We start from the raw sequence: 19,383 nt of genomic DNA on the forward strand, positions 1-19,383 counted from the left end.
GGAAAACCTCAGACAGAGTATTTTTTCATAGCACATTTTTTTTTCGGTTTCTACATCATTGCCTAGGTTCCCTGCCTCCGCCGCCACTGTCCACACCATATCGACCCGGGGGGGGGGTGGCCCATCGCTGAATAAACGGCACACAGATCGGAAACTACGCGACGCGAAATTGTAAAAAAAAATATTCTCGTCACTCGCAACGGGTTGCTAGGACACCGCCAGAAAACGGACGGTTGGCGTCGCGGCGAACGATCAAGGACACACCCATTCCGACGCTATTGCGACGGCGTACCGAAACGCCGTTATCGAATTATTATGCGCCCCCCCTGGGGAAAAAGGGGCGGAGGAGTCATTGTACGGGATGATGAACCCCTGGGGCTGGGGAATTGGATGTGTCGAATTGGAAGACGAGCGGAACTAAGCTACAGGGTGGACAAACGTGCAAAATCGATCAGAATGGAGAGACGGTAAAGTGCTTGTGAATCACACGCCTTCATTACAAAAAAATAATTGAATTAGTTTTTTTTATAAATAGAAATTGCATAATTGAAAATAATGAAAAATCGAAGCATTAAATGAAAAAGATACGTACAAGTGTTTAGGGAACAAACAGGCTAGGCTAATAGACGAATAAATCAGAGCCAGATGAAGAGAGAGAAAGACCATGAAAACTAGTCGAAATAGCAATATCAACAACAACAACAACTTTATTTCAAATAATGTTGACCGCTACATACAATGCATATACACACCAACAATAAATGAAATCACGTCACAACACAGTAAACAAATATGTACACTAGACTAACTGTGCACCAAAATACTTTGCCAAGTTATATGGCTCCAAGTTTGCCAGCAAAGAATACACTTCTTTTCTGAATTCATTGAGATCACTTATAGATTTTATTCTATTAGACAGTTTATTGAATATTTTTATACACATGTATGATGGGTTGTTCTCTGTCAATGTTAGTCTATGTATAGGATAATTTATATCCAATGATCTTGACGAGTATTTTTGAATTGTATTGAAATTATTTCTATTTTTAAACAAGAATATTAAACAATCATTTAAATATAGGCCACTTACAGTTAAATGACCTTTTTGTTTGAATACTCCCCTACAACATTCTCTGTATTTCATTTTATACATAATCCTTATTATTTTTTTTTTAATTATAAACATTGTTTCTAAGTTTTCTCTACGTCCCCAAAAAATTATGCCATATCTTAATCTAGACTCAAAATTAGCATGATACAATATTTTAAGTGATTTTACTTCAACATACTTAGAGGTTATTCGCATAGCATAACAAATTCCACTGAGTTTTTTGACACAATATCTGTATGGTGATCAAATTTCAAGAATCTATCAATGTATACACCTAAGAATTTTGTATCTTATAAAAGCGATCAATACTAAGTTTGCTCTGCTCTGAGATATTTATTCGGTATCATCTCTTGGACCACCATAGATTCAGCAACCCTACTGTGAAAAATAGCTGATGTATCATCATGAACATTACTCTGAAAGCTCAACAGAACTTATAGAGCTGCCAAGACATCTTGGGGATAGAAAAATTGTTGATTTATCCAACCGTATGTCTCAGGAAATTGAAGAATATTTCCTGAATAAGGCTGTTTCATCAGAACTTCATATAGAGCAGTTTGTGATGCTGATGTTAGTTCTACTCCGTTGAAGCTACAACAGGATCACTTGGAAATCATCTGCAGAACCAAAAATGCAGAAACTGATGAGCAAACATCTGCATGAAAGAGACTAAAACGAGGTCAACCATGATTACGTCGACATATCTGTGCCAAACTACTGGTGGACTTCCGAAAAGTTGTTTCCCGAGACAGAGGGCTTCATCATTGCCATCCAAGATCAACTGATTCCAACAAAGAACTACATACATATATGAAAAACATCGCCAAGGATTCTGTGGCAAACGATAGCTGTTGTTATATGGCTGTATTGCACTATCCAGCACATCACCAAGGGATGCCAGAATTTCGCAGGTACCTATATAGAGTGCAAGAATAGACATGTTGCTGTGGCCAAGATTTTTCATGAAGAATTGGTAATAAAATACCAACTTCTGAGGTCAAAAAAGTTTCCCTATTACAATAACCATCCAGATTTTGTATTGGAAAATAATCACAGGCTCCACTGGGATCGCATGGTTCTCACAGACCCTAAAATATCTCACAGTAGACCTTTCTCATATTGCTGAATAAGGATTGGAACACAGCAATATTCATCTACTTGGCGATTCCAAATAACAATCTACTATAGACAGGTACATTGAAATGATTTCGAAATACTGAGATCTCGAGAAACATACCAATAGACAACTTAATGGAAGTTGAACAATATCAAGACCATCCCTTTTGCTATTTCATCTGCAGGCCTGATTCAGAGAATTTGAGGAAACTTCGAGTGAACGAAAATATCTGGAGAAGAATATGAAAAAGAACACCATCACTTCGACAATAAGTCAAGGGAGATCAGGAATCCAATCCACAACAAGGATCCAAGGAGGAAACAGGACCTGATCAACATCAGGGAGCTACCAACAAAAGTTGTGAGACCAAAAACCAGGAAAGAGCAATCTTTCTGATATCTGGCTTGAAGCCTCAGTCTTTCAAGTGTGCTGTTTTTCATCTGAGCTAAGCAAGAACTGAAGAAACATGTGAAGACTAGAAATAAAAGGGGAAAATATCATTCGACACCACGAAAATTAAGAAACTTGCTATTTTCTGGGAGATATTGTTGAGACAACCAAAATCAAGTATGCCTTAACAGCCAGCTACTGAAAGAAGCTCAGAATGCTCAGATAAGCTGCTATCAACAACTTGATAGTCCTTAATCATCACCTACCTCTTGGTAAGACGGTGAATGAAATTCTCGTTAGTTCTCGAAGGTTATAAAGACAGATTTGACAAACACAACTGAAGATATAATACTCGTATGAGTGGATGATATGATATGAACTTAAAGAGAAGATTCAGAAGTGGATAATACTGATAATACATCTTCAGTTTGATGAGTAGCTATAAATTAGTGAATAAACACATCCCGGATAAAAATATTATGTGGCAATTTTAGATCTCATGGCGTCCATTCTTGCTGCTTTTTTTCCTAACCGATACCGATCGCTTTACATGACCCTTGGGACCACCATGATGTTGGCGTACTTTAAACGGTCTAATTTACGAAAAGGATAATTACTGCCTTGCTCATTTCAATAAACTCACACTTCTTTCTCAGAGGGACCTATCACGAAATTCTAAGAATCTAATTCCCCTGACCTCTTACTTCACTTCAAGTAGGCAATTATGTATTATTAACAGAGGCCGCCATTTTGTTTGGCCATGCTACGCATTTTCAGTCGATAGTTTTTGTGAGAGTCTATCTATATAGGAGATGATGATGTGAAATTACGGTTCGGTAATTTTCTCGCAGTTGATTTTGTTCGGCTTGTTAACTAGTGATTGTTTCGCATCTATTCCGTAAAAATATCTGTCTGTTTGTAAGGCTTTGTTTTGCGTGCGCCATAGCTCAAAGAGTAACTTCTGTTACTTTCTGGGTTCTCATTAGACTTAACTTTGGAGTTAGAGTAAACTTTCAGAAAATGTTGGTATTACCGGCCCTGCAAAGTGCATATTTTCAAGTACCAAATGGATGCATATTCATTATCATCCCATACTGCAATTTTAATTAGTAAATTACGAATTGGAGCGATAAAAATTGATATGATCGTTAACATATAAGGCTTATCTTCGTTCGATAGCCATCCTCGGACCTGTAACACCTTGCCCTCTCAGACAATCTTTATTAATATAACGGAAGCTATCGATCATTATCTTCCTGACTGCCTCTCTGATGCGTTTCAGTCTATTTACGATCAAGGCATCACGATAATTATTAATATTTGATCGGCAATTCTCAACACTGATCGATATGCGGATTTTGATCCTACTCAGAGTTGCAAATTTATGATTTGTACATGTAATTAACGAAAGAGGTCACATGTATAGTATTTTTGAAAAGACAATCGAACAAAATGTCACCCAACCCATTGAGGATTTTAGGGGTTGCTAGATGCTATCATCACTCTCACGGTGATAACTGACTGGAACCAAGTTTACCTCTTACAGAAAACCAGAAATTTCTTTCTAAACTTCGTAGATACTTTGGTCACTATACAATATTTCACAATTGTTGTTTTAGCCTGTTATGTGTGTCAATCTTTCCCATTATGCTATTTACACATTGAGTTTATTGAAATTTATTATCTACTCAATACTTCACATAAGAAAGATGTGTTGTGATAGGTAGTTACCTTTCTAAATTTTCTATAACTGACAGTGGTGTGAGATGAAACCCTTCATTGCTGTAGGGAGCATAATTCAGTGTAACATAAGTTACACCACGCCTCTCGAATATACAATGAAAAGGGAGACATTCCCTCCCTTTCGACAGTCCTATCACATTACAAAAGATTGGTCTTTTATAGGCTCCAACAATACAAAGAGGATGGTATGGACAGAGTATTCATAAATAAAGGGTGAACCTATAATGTACACCCTATGCGTTATTGGGGGGCAAAGTGGTTGATACACGAAATTACCTATTAATTTATGTCTGTAATCAATTGGATTGAATTTTATGAGAACATTCTTTTTTCAATCAGAATTTTTTTCAGACAAAAATAATTTTGTATCAAACTTATTCAGTATCAATTTCTTGATTGATTCGATCAGAGATCAATCAATTTCGATCAGAGATCAATCAATGTTCTCGAAAATTTTCAGAACTTTCTCCGTTGATAACCTTTTGATAGACTATAGAGAAGAGTCAAACAAGTAAAAAGTTCCAAATTAGAGCAATTTTTGTCTGTCGCATTTCCAAAATCATGTAAAAAAGGAGACTTTCAACACTTGCCGTATTTTGTCACTTGAAATTGACGACAGACGTTTAAACTGACGAGACACGTCAAAACTGACAGAAAACGTCAAAACTGACGGGGTTGTCAAAATCGAAGGAAGGGGAAGAATTCTCTCATGAGTTTCGTGTTTTTTGCAAGAAAAAAGTCCCTGTTTCTACTATGGCATTCTGAAGGAAGAATCTGCTGTTCGAAATCTGTACAAGAACTGAATTTAGTTTCTGACAAGTTGAAGGCGGATGGAATTGATGCAAACGGTGTTAAAATTTGACAAAAACCCATTAATAACATGCAACACGATACGAATTTGTTGGGAAATGACAAATACTCATGTTAAAACCTTATCTGAATGATACCTTCAGCTGTTCTTGTCATTATTTCATGATATGTATCGAGTGTCACCTGTTCCTTAAAATGACTTGTTATCCAGACATTAATTGGACGGGATAAACACTTAATTGAGCTTGTTCCTTTTCGGGTGTTTTTGACTGAAATATTGTACTCCAATTTGAATATGGGGTCGGCTTTAATGGGACTCAATTTTTAATGCAAAATTCCATCATAATTTAATTGATAGTATGATCAATAGGTTACGTTGATTTGCCTTATAAGCCAACCAATGGGGTCACAAATAAAAACGCAAATATCTTTTTGAATGATAGTTCGTAGATAATAAAATTTTTTGTATCGGCCTTAGGAAAATACCTCTATTAAAATATTTCAACACGAAATATTGTATTATAAGTTACCACTCTTTTCGTTTTTCAAACAAAGTAATACATACAATAATTCAATACATTTATTACAGCGAACCTGCAACGTCTCTAGACCTTCCAAAAAAACTGTTTCTTCTTGCTCTGCAAACCAGACCTCTACAGCTTTTATTACCTCCTCGTTGGATGAAAATTTACGACTTTTGAAACTTTTTTCAGTTGAGGACAGAGATGATAGTCGGATGGAGTCAAAGCTGGTGAATAAGGGGGGTGTTCTAGTAATTCGAACCCTAAATCACGAATTTTTCGCTTGGCAACATGAGATTTGTGTGCAGGGGCGTTGTCCTGCAAAAATAAAACACCTTTGGATAGCTTTCCGCGTCTTTTCTCTTTAATTTTTTCCCGTAGAGTGGTCGGTAATGTCGAATAATAATCTCCGGTTATTGTTCTACCCTTATCCAAAAATCAATCATGATTACTCCATGGCAATCCCAAAAAACTGAAGCAAGAACTTTTCTAGCAGATTTTTGGACACGTCTTGGAGAACCAGAGTGTCGCCATTCTATCGATTGTTGCTTTGTTTCTGGATCGTAGAAATGTTCCCAAGTCTCATCCATAGTAACAATTCGGTTTAAGAAGTCTACATCTTTTTCAAATCGAGCACAGATCAAAGGCGATGCTTCTACCCTTGCAGGCCTTTGGTTAACATTTGGGGATCCATTTTGCAGCAATTTTTTTCATGTCCAAATTGACGTGAACTATATTATGAACTCGTTCGTATGAAATATTCAGTGCTTCAGATATCTGTTTTAGTCCAATTCGACGGTCTGATGAAATCATGTCATGAACTGCATCGATATTTTCGGGGACTGACACAGAAACTGGCCTTCCCGATTGGTCATCATCTTCAATGGAAAATTTACCTCTTTTGAAGCTTGCAGCCCAATTTTTCACGGTCGCATACGAAGGACATTGATAACCAAGGGTATTGGCATATCTTCGTAAATCTGCTTACCTCTTAACCCTTCCAAATACAGGTAATTGATGATGGGTTGATACTCCAATTTTTCGATTTTCACAATTTCGGTGGACACCTTCTTTCTTTTAATTCATTGCGTAACTCTGGTTTACTTTTTTGACCTCAAACTTCACACTGACTCTTCTAATGAGTTATTGTTCGTTGCTATGGTAACGCAATATTTTTTATGCATGGAACTGGTCTACGCTACATCCTCGTATGTCATTTCTTCGATATCATATCCATGATTCCTTCATTGTCGAACTGATAATTACTCAGCAACGTTCTACATTCAAAAACGTTGTTCATGCGCATCAAATTGGTCGTCTAGCGGATTATCCAGAATGGTAACCTACTGATATAAGCATCCGATAACTAATCATACATCAGTAATTATTCTTCTTCAGTTACGAAGTAGACATATGGAACATATATCATGGATCACATGAGAGATTAAGACGCTCGGCTATTTCAATATCAAATACAAAGACGATGCCTTGATTTTCCAGGTTCTATGTGCAGGAAATAATAGCATACATGTTGCCACTGATAAAGATTCAAAGTGTAAGTGATTAACATGAATAACTACTAATTACCGCACTTGGCTCAGCATTACATTTAGCTTGAGTGACTCTGGATTAATTATAGGTTTTATGGGAATTTATGAAAAATGCAGGTAGAGGCAAATTATCATTATGTGCCTATTGCTTGTCTTCTTACTCTTCTGAGTTGTATGTAAATCCTTGCAGGGTCTTCTGCAAGAACGCCATCCACGTGAATCATAGTCCAGCGTGAATTTTTCGACGTTTCTTCATTAATCTTCATGCAAATTGCGTGTTTATCGAAACGGACATTGAATAATTAAAGTTATCGATTGAGTGATTATCGAATTCGATTAACCGCAATAACTTCATACCTGCAGTATTATTTATTAAACACATTCATACGGCAGAATTTCATTCAACCATTGGATTTGTGATGTTTTAGTTTCTGAGAAAAGTTACATTTTTCCTCACAGATGTATAAACTCTTGATGACACCTTATTATTGCTAAAGGTTTCGAAAGCGATACGTTAAGGTTAGTTAGGTTAGGATCCATTAGTATCGACCAAATTGCTAGGGTTCATCCTGTTAACGACTGATGCGAGAAGAACTCTCATCTGGATGATCAAAAAAAATTCTTCTGAGAGTAGGTACAGAATAGTGGAATATAGAGGGTCGACTATTCACTTGGATGATTTACCAAATTCTACTTCGTCTCATGCGATAAACGTCAAATGGCTAACATAATATGCTCCTTGAATAGTATATTTTCTCTTCGACCTCAACATAAAATAACATTCTACGTCAAAAGTCGACTATTTTCGATGGCAGGTATTTTTCGTCCGTAAACACATTTCGTCCGCTCTTTTTGTCGCATGGAATCAAAAACGACTGTAGCTTTCAATCAATCTCGAGAGATTTGATGAAAACATAAGTGTCGTGACAATAAATGTCACATGCTGTGGTCAAATTAATTCTTTAAGAAATCTGCTAGATTTAACGGTTGAGTTAAAAGTGAATACTTACTTTGATAAAGGTATGAGGTTGAGGAAAAAATGCTTGCATGTATACAGGGCGAGTCTTTGACTCGTACAGATATTTCAATACTATATTATTGAGGTCAAAAGAAACACTTTTTTTCCTTACCATTGTTTCCGAATCGGCTCGATTTAAAAGTTACAGGCTGTTGAAAAGCCATAGAAAAATGTCATTTGCAGTTCTATCTTACAAACGGTTTTATCGAATGAAATAAATTTCTGAATATGGTTTTTCATTTATTTAATGAATCTTTTTCGAACCACATGATATCACCCAAGTCTTCCAGTTTTCTCATTATGACCATTTCGTACCATCAAAATACCAAATATTCAAAGAACCCAACTCTTGAAACTAGGTTGGATGCTATCTAATGAATATTTGAACTTTTTGTAAAATAAAAATATCTGAAATTTGAAAGATTGGGTACTTTGGCTGAATACAACTCTGTTGAAAAGATCGACAGATGTGTAAAGTTACAGATTTAGCTAGTTATTCTGAAGGTAATTTTGTTTTTCCAGGGGTGGCACAGCTCATTATGAAAACTTAAAATGACTATATCTTTTTATCAGGGCCGAATCGGAAAAAATGGTATAAAAAAAAGTGTTTCTTTTGACCACAAGAATCTACTGTTAAAATATTTTTACGAGTCAAAGACTCGCCCTATATTGCCAAAAACTGTATCTATATACTCCCTAGCCTGCTTGCTGGATTGTGATTGAAAAAGAGACAGGGTTTCAGGAAGTGCTATTTAGAATTCAGGTCCGCTCATTCTAATAGTTATTCCCTGATATTCTAAAATCCACAATACGTCAGACGGTAGCGAACATATTCAATGTAAGAGAATTTATATAATGTTTCATCTGAATCTAAACGACTCATATTTCAGCTGATTATTTCCACAATCAGAAAGATTGCGAATGAAGAGGATGACAAAGAATTTCCTCCTATTGGGAGACCCAAAAAAGTGGTGGCATTTGAGAATTTTATGTTTGAGTGAATTAATGCTAAAAGTTTACTACAAGATTTTAGAGGAATGTCATTGTAGAATAAGTTTTCAAAATTGATTTTTCTATTTTTCATTTGACTTGTCCTATACATTGTAAATGTCTTGAAATACTAATAAATACCTAATTATTATTATTATATCCATGTATTAAGATGAACAGCCACGAGTACGCGCCAGTTGTCCTGTTAATTGTTTATTCATGTGAAATTTTTGTTCAAAAGTGAAGTTCATCTTGATTGAAACTTCCTTTAATTTTTAATTCCTTTCACTTATATTGATACAAGATGATTTTTGTTGGAGAATTTAACATTCTTGCAATTATCTGTTAATTCCTTCGAGATATACCCATTCCCAACCACTGCATCATATGCATTTCATCTTCGGGTTAATATTTTTGAAATCTACAACTGATGTAACGTATTCAAACATTAGCCAAAGAAGATAACGAACATTAACTCTCCTCATGCTAGTGCATATTATGATATTTCACTGATCTCTTGTATTTTACATGCAAATAACTGGATTTGGTATGCCTTCAATCAGTTTGTATAAACTTCAATTATGTTCGTCACATATTTTCCGAAGAGATTTGACATTGTGATAAAATACGTAATAACAGAAACTTTTACGTAGAACGGGCAACATAGCGTTGCTTTAAAACCCAAAAATGTTTTGACAAGCGTCATAACCCAAAATTTTCGTACTATACAGATTGAAATGTGTCAAATTTCCAAGGCCAACCGACTGCTAAAATAAAAGTGAACGGAGTATATTTCGTTGAATTTTTAAAAATGGTACAGTTTTTATTGTCATCTGCCAAACAATCACAAAATGAAGAGTTTTGTTGAAGAGTGTTTATTGTTCAGAAACGTTCACAGCTAGGGCAGACATCAAAACAATCCCGATAAGGCGAAAAACGTCCAAACCGAGAATCTCGCTCATTATACATTTTCGGAAACTGGTTTGATACCAGAAATATCTTTTTTTCATATTGTGAGTGCAGGCTGTAGCCTGTTATTTTCCGCATCAATCCTTGATGAGGATTGAAAAATCTAACAGTTCTTCAAAAGTCCGAAACATCATTAGGCAAGATATATGAAATTACGAACAGAAATTATAAAGAAATTTGGGGTCTAAGTCAGCCTTTCTGGACTTCATCCTAAATCTTCTCTAATGACAGGCTTCACATACTCTACTATTAGTCCCTCAGCGGTTAGCTCCAGGCAGTGAGCGCCGCCGATTGCATTTTATATGACTTATGTAAATGTTTTCTAAATATAATGTATGTTAAAACTGCTGAGTATCTCAAGACCTCCTCAAGAGATCACTGCTACGTGAAGGAGAGGTGCTGGTTGTGGAACACAACTCGCGCCATGTGATGAGTGTAATTATCATAAGACCATCGAATGTGTTGCCTTCAAGAAGAATAGTTGATCTTCCGCTAAGAACCATGATATATGGAAATCACTCAAGTTGTTAAAGGCGCTAAATGCCGCGCTCAAATTATTTTATTTGTCCTTCCTTTGAGGACTTGAGAGAAACACTTTTTTCGAATATTTACTTCCAAAGGATCGTGAAAATTTCGAGATTTATTACTAGAAGCTCTTCCAGAAAATGTACCTTTAACATTCGGATCTACGATTCTGGAATATCCCTTCGTTGAAATTTTCATCTAGGAAATGGCATTGTTCAAAAATTGCGAATTTCACTTGGGAATTCGTCAAGACCGAAATGGATGAAGTTCTCAAATTTATGACTAGAAGAGTTGCTCTTTCAGAATATGTATCACATTTTGATCTACGATAATTTTCCTGGAAGAAAAACTACTCGCAAGTTGACCTTCGAAAAATTCCCAAAAAGATGGGGTCAGTTAAAACTTCCTCAAGACCTAACGGTTACGCCGGGGTGGATGAAATGTCGAGATTTATCACTAGAAAGGTTGCTTTTTCAGATTATGTATCACGTTTGAATCTACTATGATTTTTCTGTTAGATACAACCTAACTCGAAAGTTGAATCATGGAAAAATTTAAAATTTGATTTTCTGGTAAACGGTGTTAGATATACGAAAGTTTGGTGAGCAGATGTGGGTTTTCGAACATGATGAATCTATTGCAAGCAATTTCGAAAGCCTATTTTTGTTCGTTTAGATTTTCATCTTGAAAATGGCATTTTTCAAAAATTGCAATTTTCAATCTGCGATATCTCCTGTTATCTTCGTCTGATTCAATTGGGATTTCCGGTTATATAATCAGCGTTGCCTAGGATTCCACCCTAGCACAAAAACTCGATTTCGAAAATCTCGATTTTTTGGGTCAAAAATGAGCAAGGGGTTAGACCCCCCTAAAATGACATATTTGCTACTATGTCTGAAAATTAGGATGTTCCATTACTATCCTAGGATATGGAGTGCATAGAATTTGTTTTGAAGATTCTAGAAAACCAAACAGTTGATGATTCAATAGAGAATTGCACTCCAGAGAGCTCTTCGAAGTCAACTCGAAAATGAAAAGTGGAAAAACAAAAAAAATTGTTTTCACCTAAATGGTGTCAGATATTGGAAAGTTTGGGATGAAAATATAGGTTTTCAAACACGCTGAATCTATTGCGAGTATTTTCGAAAGCCTATCTTCCTTCGTTTAGATTTTCATCTTGGAAATGGCATTTTTCAAAAATTTGCAAATTTCAATCTGCGATATCTTCTGTTATATTCGTCTGATCGAATTGGGATTTCCGGTTATATAATCAGCGTTGCCTAGGCTTCCACCCTAGCACAAAAACTCGATTTCGAAAATCTCGATTTTTTGGGTAAAAAATGAGCAAGGGGTTAGACCCCCCTAAAATGACATATTTGCTACTATGTCTGAAAACTAGGATGTTCCAGTACTATTTTAGGATATGGAGTGCATAGAATTTGTTTTGAAGATTCTAGAAAACCAAACAGTTGATGATTCAATAGAGAATTGCACTCCAGAGAGCTCTTCGAAGTCAACTCGAAAATGAAAAGTGGAAAAACAAAAAAAAATGTTTTCACCTAAATGGTGTCAGATATTGGAAAGTTTGGGATGAAAATATAGGTTTTCAAACACGCTGAATCTATTGCGAGTATTTTCGAAAGCCTATCTTCCTTCGTTTAGATTTTCATCTTGGAAATGGCATTTTTCAAAAATTTGCAAATTTCAATCTGCGCTATCTTCTGTTATATTCGTCTGATCGAATTGGGATTTCCGGTTATATAATCAGCGTTGCCTAGGCTTCCACCCTAGCACAAAAACTCGATTTCGAAAATCTCGATTTTTTGGGTCAAAAATGAGCAAGGGGTTAGACCCCCCTAAAATGACATATTTGCTACTATGTCTGAAAACTAGGATGTTCCAGTACTATTTTAGGATATGGAGTGCATAGAATTTGTTTTGAAGATTCTAGAAAACCAAACAGTTGATGATTCAATAGAGAATTGCACTCCAGAGAGCTCTTCGAAGTCAACTCGAAAATGAAAAGTGGAAAAACAAAAAAAATTATTTTCTCCTAAATAGGGCCAGATATTCGAAATTTTGGTATGCAAATATAGGTTTTCAAACACGCTGAATCTATTGCGAGTATTTTCGAAAGCCTATCTTCCTTCGTTTAGATTTTCATCTTGGAAATGGCATTTTTCAAAAATTTGCAAATTTCAATCTGCGATATCTCCTGTTATATTCGTCTGATCGAATTGGGATTTCCGGTTATATAATCAGCGTTGCCTAGGCTTCCACCCTAGCACAAAAACTCGATTTCGAAAATCTCGATTTTTTGGGTCAAAAATGAGCAAGGGGTTAGACCCCCCTAAAATGACCTATTTGCTACTCTGTCTGAAAATCAGGATGTTCTATTACTTTCCTAGGATATGGAGTGCGTAGAAATTGTTTTGAAGATTCTAGAAAACCAAACAGTTGATGATTCAATAGAGAATTGCACTCCAGAGAGCTCTTCGAACTCAACTCGAAAATGAAAAGTGGAAAAACAAAAAAAATTATTTTCTCCTAAACAGGGCCAGATATTTGAAATTTTGGTATGATTATATAGGTTTTCTAACACGCTGAATCTATTGCAAGCAATTTCGAAAGCCTATCTTCCTTCGTTTAGATTTTCATCTTGGAAATGGCATCTTTCAAAAATTTGCAATTTTCAATCTGCGATATCTCCTGTTATCTTCGTCTGATCCAATTGGGATTTCCGGTTATATAATCAGCATTGCCTAGGCTTCCACCCTAGCATAAAAACTCGATTTCGAAAATCTCGATTTTTTTGGGCCAAAAATGAGCAAGGGGTTAGACCCCCCTAAAATGACCTATTTGCTACTCTGTCTGAAAATTAGGATGTTCTGATACTCTCCTAGGATATGGAGTGCGTAGAAATTGTTCTGAAGATTCTAGAAAACCAAACAGTTGATGATTCAATAGAGAATTGCACTAAAGAGAGCTCTTCGAAGTCAACTCGAAAATGAAAAGTGGAAAAACAAAAATAATTATTTTCTCCTAAACGGTGTCAGATATTGGAAAGTTTGGTATGAAAATATAGGTTTTCGAACACGCTGAATCTATTGCAAGCAATTTCGAAAGCCTATCTCCGTTCGTTTAGATTTTCATCTTGGAAATGGCATTTTTCAAAAATTGCAATTTTCAATCTGCGATATCTCCTGTTATCTCCGTCTGATTTAATTGGGATTTCCGGTTATATAATCAGCGTTGCCTAGGCTTCCACCCTAGCACAAAAACTCGATTTCGAAAATCTCAATTTTTTAGGTCAAAAATGAGCAAGGGGTTACACCCCCCTAAAATGACCTATTTGCTACTCTGTCTAAAAATCAGGATGTTCTATTACTGTCCTAGGATATGGAGTGCGTAGAAATTGTTCTGAAGATTCTAGTAAACCAAACAGTTGATGATTCAATAGAGAATTGCACTAAAGAGAGCTCTTCGAAGTCAACTCGAAAATGAAAAGTGGAAAAACAAAAAAAATTATTCTCTCCTAAACAGTGTCAGATATTGGAAAGTTTTGTATGAAAATATAGGTTTTCGAACACGCTGAATCTATTTCGAGCAATTTCGAAAGCCTATATCCCTTCGTTGAGATTTTCATCTAGGAAATGGCATTTTTCAAAAATTGCGAATTTCACTTGAGAATTCGTCAAGACCGAACGGTGGTACCAAAATGGATGAAATTCTCAGATTTATTACTAGAAGAGTTGCTTTTTCAGAATATGCATCACAATTAGATCTACGATAATTTTCCTGCAACAAAAACTACTCGCAAATTGACCTTCAAAAAATTTCCAAAAAGATAGGGTCAGTTAAAAATTCCTCAAGACCGAACGGTTGAGCCAAAATGGATGAAGTTCACAGATTCATGACTAGAAGAGTTGGTCTTTCAGAATATGTATCACATTTGGATCTACGATAATTTTCCTGGAAGAAAAACTACTCGCAAGTTGACCTTCGAAAAATTCCCAAAGAGTTGGGTTCAGTTAAAACTTATTAAAGACCAACTTTTGAATACTGAAAATCTCTTAGCCCACCATAAAATTGATCTCTTATATTGCTTCGATGAACTGTCATCAAGGCATGAAAATTATTTCTTCGAACTATTTTCCCCTCTTCCTTTGGGTGTGCTTCACTGCATCGTTGACAATATGTCATTACTATATGTACGCCCAATCATGGTAATGCGTTATAATTATATCAATTGCCATAAGTACAGAGTTTCTCACAGTTCATAGTATCGAAATAAACTGCTTCCTTTGTTCCAAGTAATTTCTGAACCGATAACTGTATGCAGAATGTATGAAATGATATAGAAAAAAGTTGGAAAAAGATTCAATTTCACCTACATCGTATTCAAATTTCCGGTTCTGCTGGTGAAGGATGAATTTAAGAGGTTGGATATATATGATGATCTGTAGGTGGTAGTCCATTTAGTTTGAAGTACGAGCGTAATGATTTGATATGTATATGGAACGAGTATTAAACCTAGCTTTAATATTTATTACAAATTAGTATCGCTAAGGCGTGGAAATTCAAATGTCCTCGTAGATGAACTAATAAACTGTCAAGTTTTCAATGAAACGTCCTATTTCTAATAGATAGATAATAGTTTTTGCATCTATCCTATGTTGTACGAAAAGAAATATGTATATAGGTACATTCCATACCCACACTAGTTTTTGACAAGGAATCAACCTTTTTCGCAACCATTCATTCACACCTTGTATATGGAATGAAACCACGTCAAAAAAATCCCAACATCCGTCATAAATAACATTACGGTATGTCAAATACCAATTACTCCACTCAAATGCCAATTTTCGCTTTCGGTGGGCATTTGAGAATTGAGGCCCAGATTGGAGACAGCCTGTACCTAGACGTCCAGCTTTACGGACAACATCGGAGGCGAAAGGTATTCGATGTTTCCGATAGCTACCGGTCCAGTAGCTTGTGGATAAAGACATCAAGGTGGCTATTAACGAGCTGCCTTGGCCGACTGCGCCACTCAATATGCTAATCTTGCTCTGATACATCACTTACTACCGTCCGTGACATCTCTAATTGTTTTGGGAGTAGTTCGTCGGGCTATAAATTTTAGGTAAACCTTTAATGGACCTGGGGGAAATTTATTTGTCCTGTCCTCCAGCAAGTGCAATAGCCCTAAAAAGGATTTTTTTCTTGGAACAGCCGAAGTCCGAAGATACGACTGGATGCATCAAATGGAAGCTCGAGTTTATAACTTGGTATACTCTGGCCATTATCCAACGAAACCTTTTTCATTGATTTTCGAAATGTTGATTCAAACTTATGGGATGCGAATCAAACAAGAAGAAAAAATTTGTCTCCTTTGTAACTTGTAACCTAAGCTACTAGGTGAAATGTAAACACTAGCAACAGATTTTGTCTCATAACCTTGGGCTTAACCTACGAAACATAATCTGTCACTTGACTTAACCCTATCGATGAATATAAACAATGGATACAAACTCTGGCCCATAATTTAATCTAATGGATCAGTGTAAACACTCTGCCTCCTAACATAACCTAAATAGTGAACACAATGAACAAAATCAGACACTTAACCTAACCTAATGGACGGAATGTTTGTCACAGAAATTGACTTTAAACAAGCTAACTTAAGCTTATGGATCACAAAAAAAAAAATCTGCAACCTGAATCGATTAAAAATGTGAAAGTAGGAAGCATACTCTTCCCCATAAACAAGCCTAATAGATCAATGTAAACAGGAGAAACAAAATCGGATAGCTAACTCAACCCAATCGATAAATGTAAACGCAAAAAAAACTGTGTCACAACATAACCTAAACTGTGAAGACAAGGAACAAAATCAGACACTTAACCTAACCTGTCACAGAATTTGGCCTTAAATAACCCAACCTAAGTTAATCGATCAATGTAAACACGAAAAAATCTGCCACCTGAAATGATTACAATCGTTTCCTATGTTTACATTTATTAACCCTTAATAACCTGAGTTATGATCACTATTCTAATTGAATAAATATTCTTTATAGAGTGTACAAGACAAAAACAATTCAATTTCTGTTTGAAAATTGTATAGTTTTTGTTTGAGAAAAATGGTGTTAGGGGAAGGTGGGGTAAGACGGGGTAGCGAGGTAAGATGGGGACCCTACCAAAATGTATAATGCAGTGCCACTAGAAAATTTATTTTAACGTCATCTGACGGTATTCATCAGTATTAGTAAGTGTTAGTAAAATTTAGGAGTTGAAGTGCAGGGACCCACTTGGTAAGTGTGTTTTTTTTAAATTACGTGGTTTTATCTAATTATTGGCTGGTATAAAGTGCGTGACTGTTCATAATATATGTTATACAAGGTGCGTGATATATTTTTTTATTAATGTTCGTTTATTTTACCATTCTTAACTCATTAATTCGTCCCGGTTTGCTTTGGTTTATAACCTCAAAAAATACAATATACCTTATCAATCCAGTTTGGGAAAGATGGGGTACCTACTTCGGGGCAAGACGGGGTTGGGACCCCATCTTACCCGCTCCTTTGGTATTCTTTTTGGATTTAGATTCCATTCAAAATTATATTTATCGATAGCAGCAATCTCACAGCGAACACTGACACTTCCTGATACTCAATCGGGGCCACCTACACCACCATAAATTCTTCAGCAAACACTCTACCTCATCCATCTGCTACGACCTCATATGTGGTACAACAAGCCTCAGTAAATGATTCTTTGGATAATGCAGCATTCCATCTGGTTAGCCCCAAACAGTTAATGCCTTATCCACGAATGGCCGAAAAAAAAAGAGGCGAAGTTCGGAGAAGAGGAAAAGCAGCTATCACTGCTTCTCCATATAAAACAGAATGAGGAAGAGGAAAAACAAAACAGTAGGAAACCGAAACCTGATGTCTCAAGCGAAAAGAAAATGAAAAAAACAAATAAGAGGAGATCTAGAAAAACTAAAAAAGCTGAAGAAGAAGCTCAGACATCAGAAGAAGAAGATACTGCATGTCTATACTGCCACGGCTTGTATTCCGAGTCTACCGAAGGATGGATCACTTGCCAGGTTTGTTCTAATTGGGCGCATTGTGGCTGTGCAGGAGTTGAAGACAACGATGATGAAGCTGTCCTCATCTGCCCATTATGTGAAGATGAAGACTATTGAATATTCTATACCCCATCTTACCCAAGGGGGTACCCCGTCTTGCCCTATAGTTGGGGTAAGACGGTGAGATTTTGTTATTTTTTAAATTAGATATTTAAATGAGAAGAATAATTTTTTTTTGTTTTGACTGATTGTTATTGAAAAATGAAAAACTGATTATTTTCTTAATAGAAGTTCCTACATTGTGCAATTATAAAGAAGGGTTTTATTCAAGAAATTCCTTAAGGTCCCCGTCATACCCCACCTTCCCCTACATATATGTAACGCTAATAGCTACAGTTACTGAGAAATAAAATAGATTTGCCAGTGAAATTTGCGTTACATATGTGTAACACTAGGTTATTATGGGTTAATGTAAATGTAGTAAACAAACTTTTCGTCATAACCTAACCTAATGGATCGGTGTAAACAAAATCTGTCAGCTAACTTAACCCAATCGATGAAATGTAAACAAACAAAGCAAACTATGTCAAATGTAAACACGAGAAACAAAACTTGACATTTAACCTAACCTGATGGTTGAATGTTTGTGACATTGTTGACTTTTGTTGTAAATTTATTGCGCTATCCGAATTCAATACTTGAGCTGCTTATTGTAGAAAGTCAGCGAAACAAATATTATACCAAAAAATGTTCAATTTCCCTTCAGTACCAATAAAAAACACCCCTGGTAATAGCCACATTCGATTATGCATAAATCAATCACACTTGAACTAAATTACTCCCATCATCGTATCAATCTAAGTGTGGTGTCGAATATGAAATCAAGATAATATTGAATGTCGCGTGATTCCTTTTAACTGGAAATTGCAGAGGTACCTGCGTGAGACGTGTGCACAAGTCTTCATAAAGTCACACGCAGGTTTATCCGGATGAAATTCGAACAAGTCATGAAAGTAGAGCAAGAAATTTTGCCGCTAGTTATATGATACAATTAGACGAATTTGTATAGGTAATTAACGCTGTAGAATTTGTTTGTTCGTAGTCCCTTAAACCATTGAACCGATTTCAACTCTTTTTCCATCAATTAAGCTGCAAGAAGCATAGGGTTTATCTTCTATTGAAATCACAGTCTCAAATCTTTGATTTTTTTCTGATCCTGGTTCAAAATCGATCAGAAATTCATTATAATTGTGTTGGCTGAAAACCAATACTTCCTTATACGAAGCTGAGTGGTATTCAAACAATAAATTCATCCACCTATTATAATGTAAATACTGTAAATAGTATTATTAGGACTTGAACTTGCTGCACGCAACTTTACTGGAGTTAAAGAAACAATTACAGTTGATTATCATACGTGAAAGGGTTAATATTGTAAGGAAATACCTCGCGTTTGTATATGGAAAATTCCATCGAAGCTTCAGGGACTATTTTCAATTCTCATTTGACCGATTCTTCTCGTTCTTAGTGGAATTAATAAAAG

The 19,383-nt window shown here is 35.9% G+C and overlaps 1 protein-coding gene across 4 annotated transcripts in view; it reads left to right on the forward strand.

Moving 5' to 3' along the window:
- The window catches only part of LOC123315574 (aryl hydrocarbon receptor), a 121,529-nt gene that overhangs the window by 57,200 nt on the left and 44,946 nt on the right, over positions 1-19,383 (forward strand). Inside the window, exon 1 of one of the 4 annotated variants that reach the window (XM_044901324.1) lies at positions 7,114-7,247. The exons of the other annotated variants lie outside the window; for them this stretch is intronic. The gene's annotated coding sequence lies outside the window, so the exon portion shown is untranslated. Of the gene's footprint in view, positions 1-7,113; positions 7,248-19,383 lie in introns of those variants that run through there. 4 annotated transcript variants of the gene reach the window in all.

Source organism: Coccinella septempunctata, chromosome 6 (genome assembly GCF_907165205.1).
Source record: "Coccinella septempunctata chromosome 6, icCocSept1.1, whole genome shotgun sequence".
NCBI classification, from domain to species: domain Eukaryota; kingdom Metazoa; phylum Arthropoda; class Insecta; order Coleoptera; family Coccinellidae; genus Coccinella; species Coccinella septempunctata.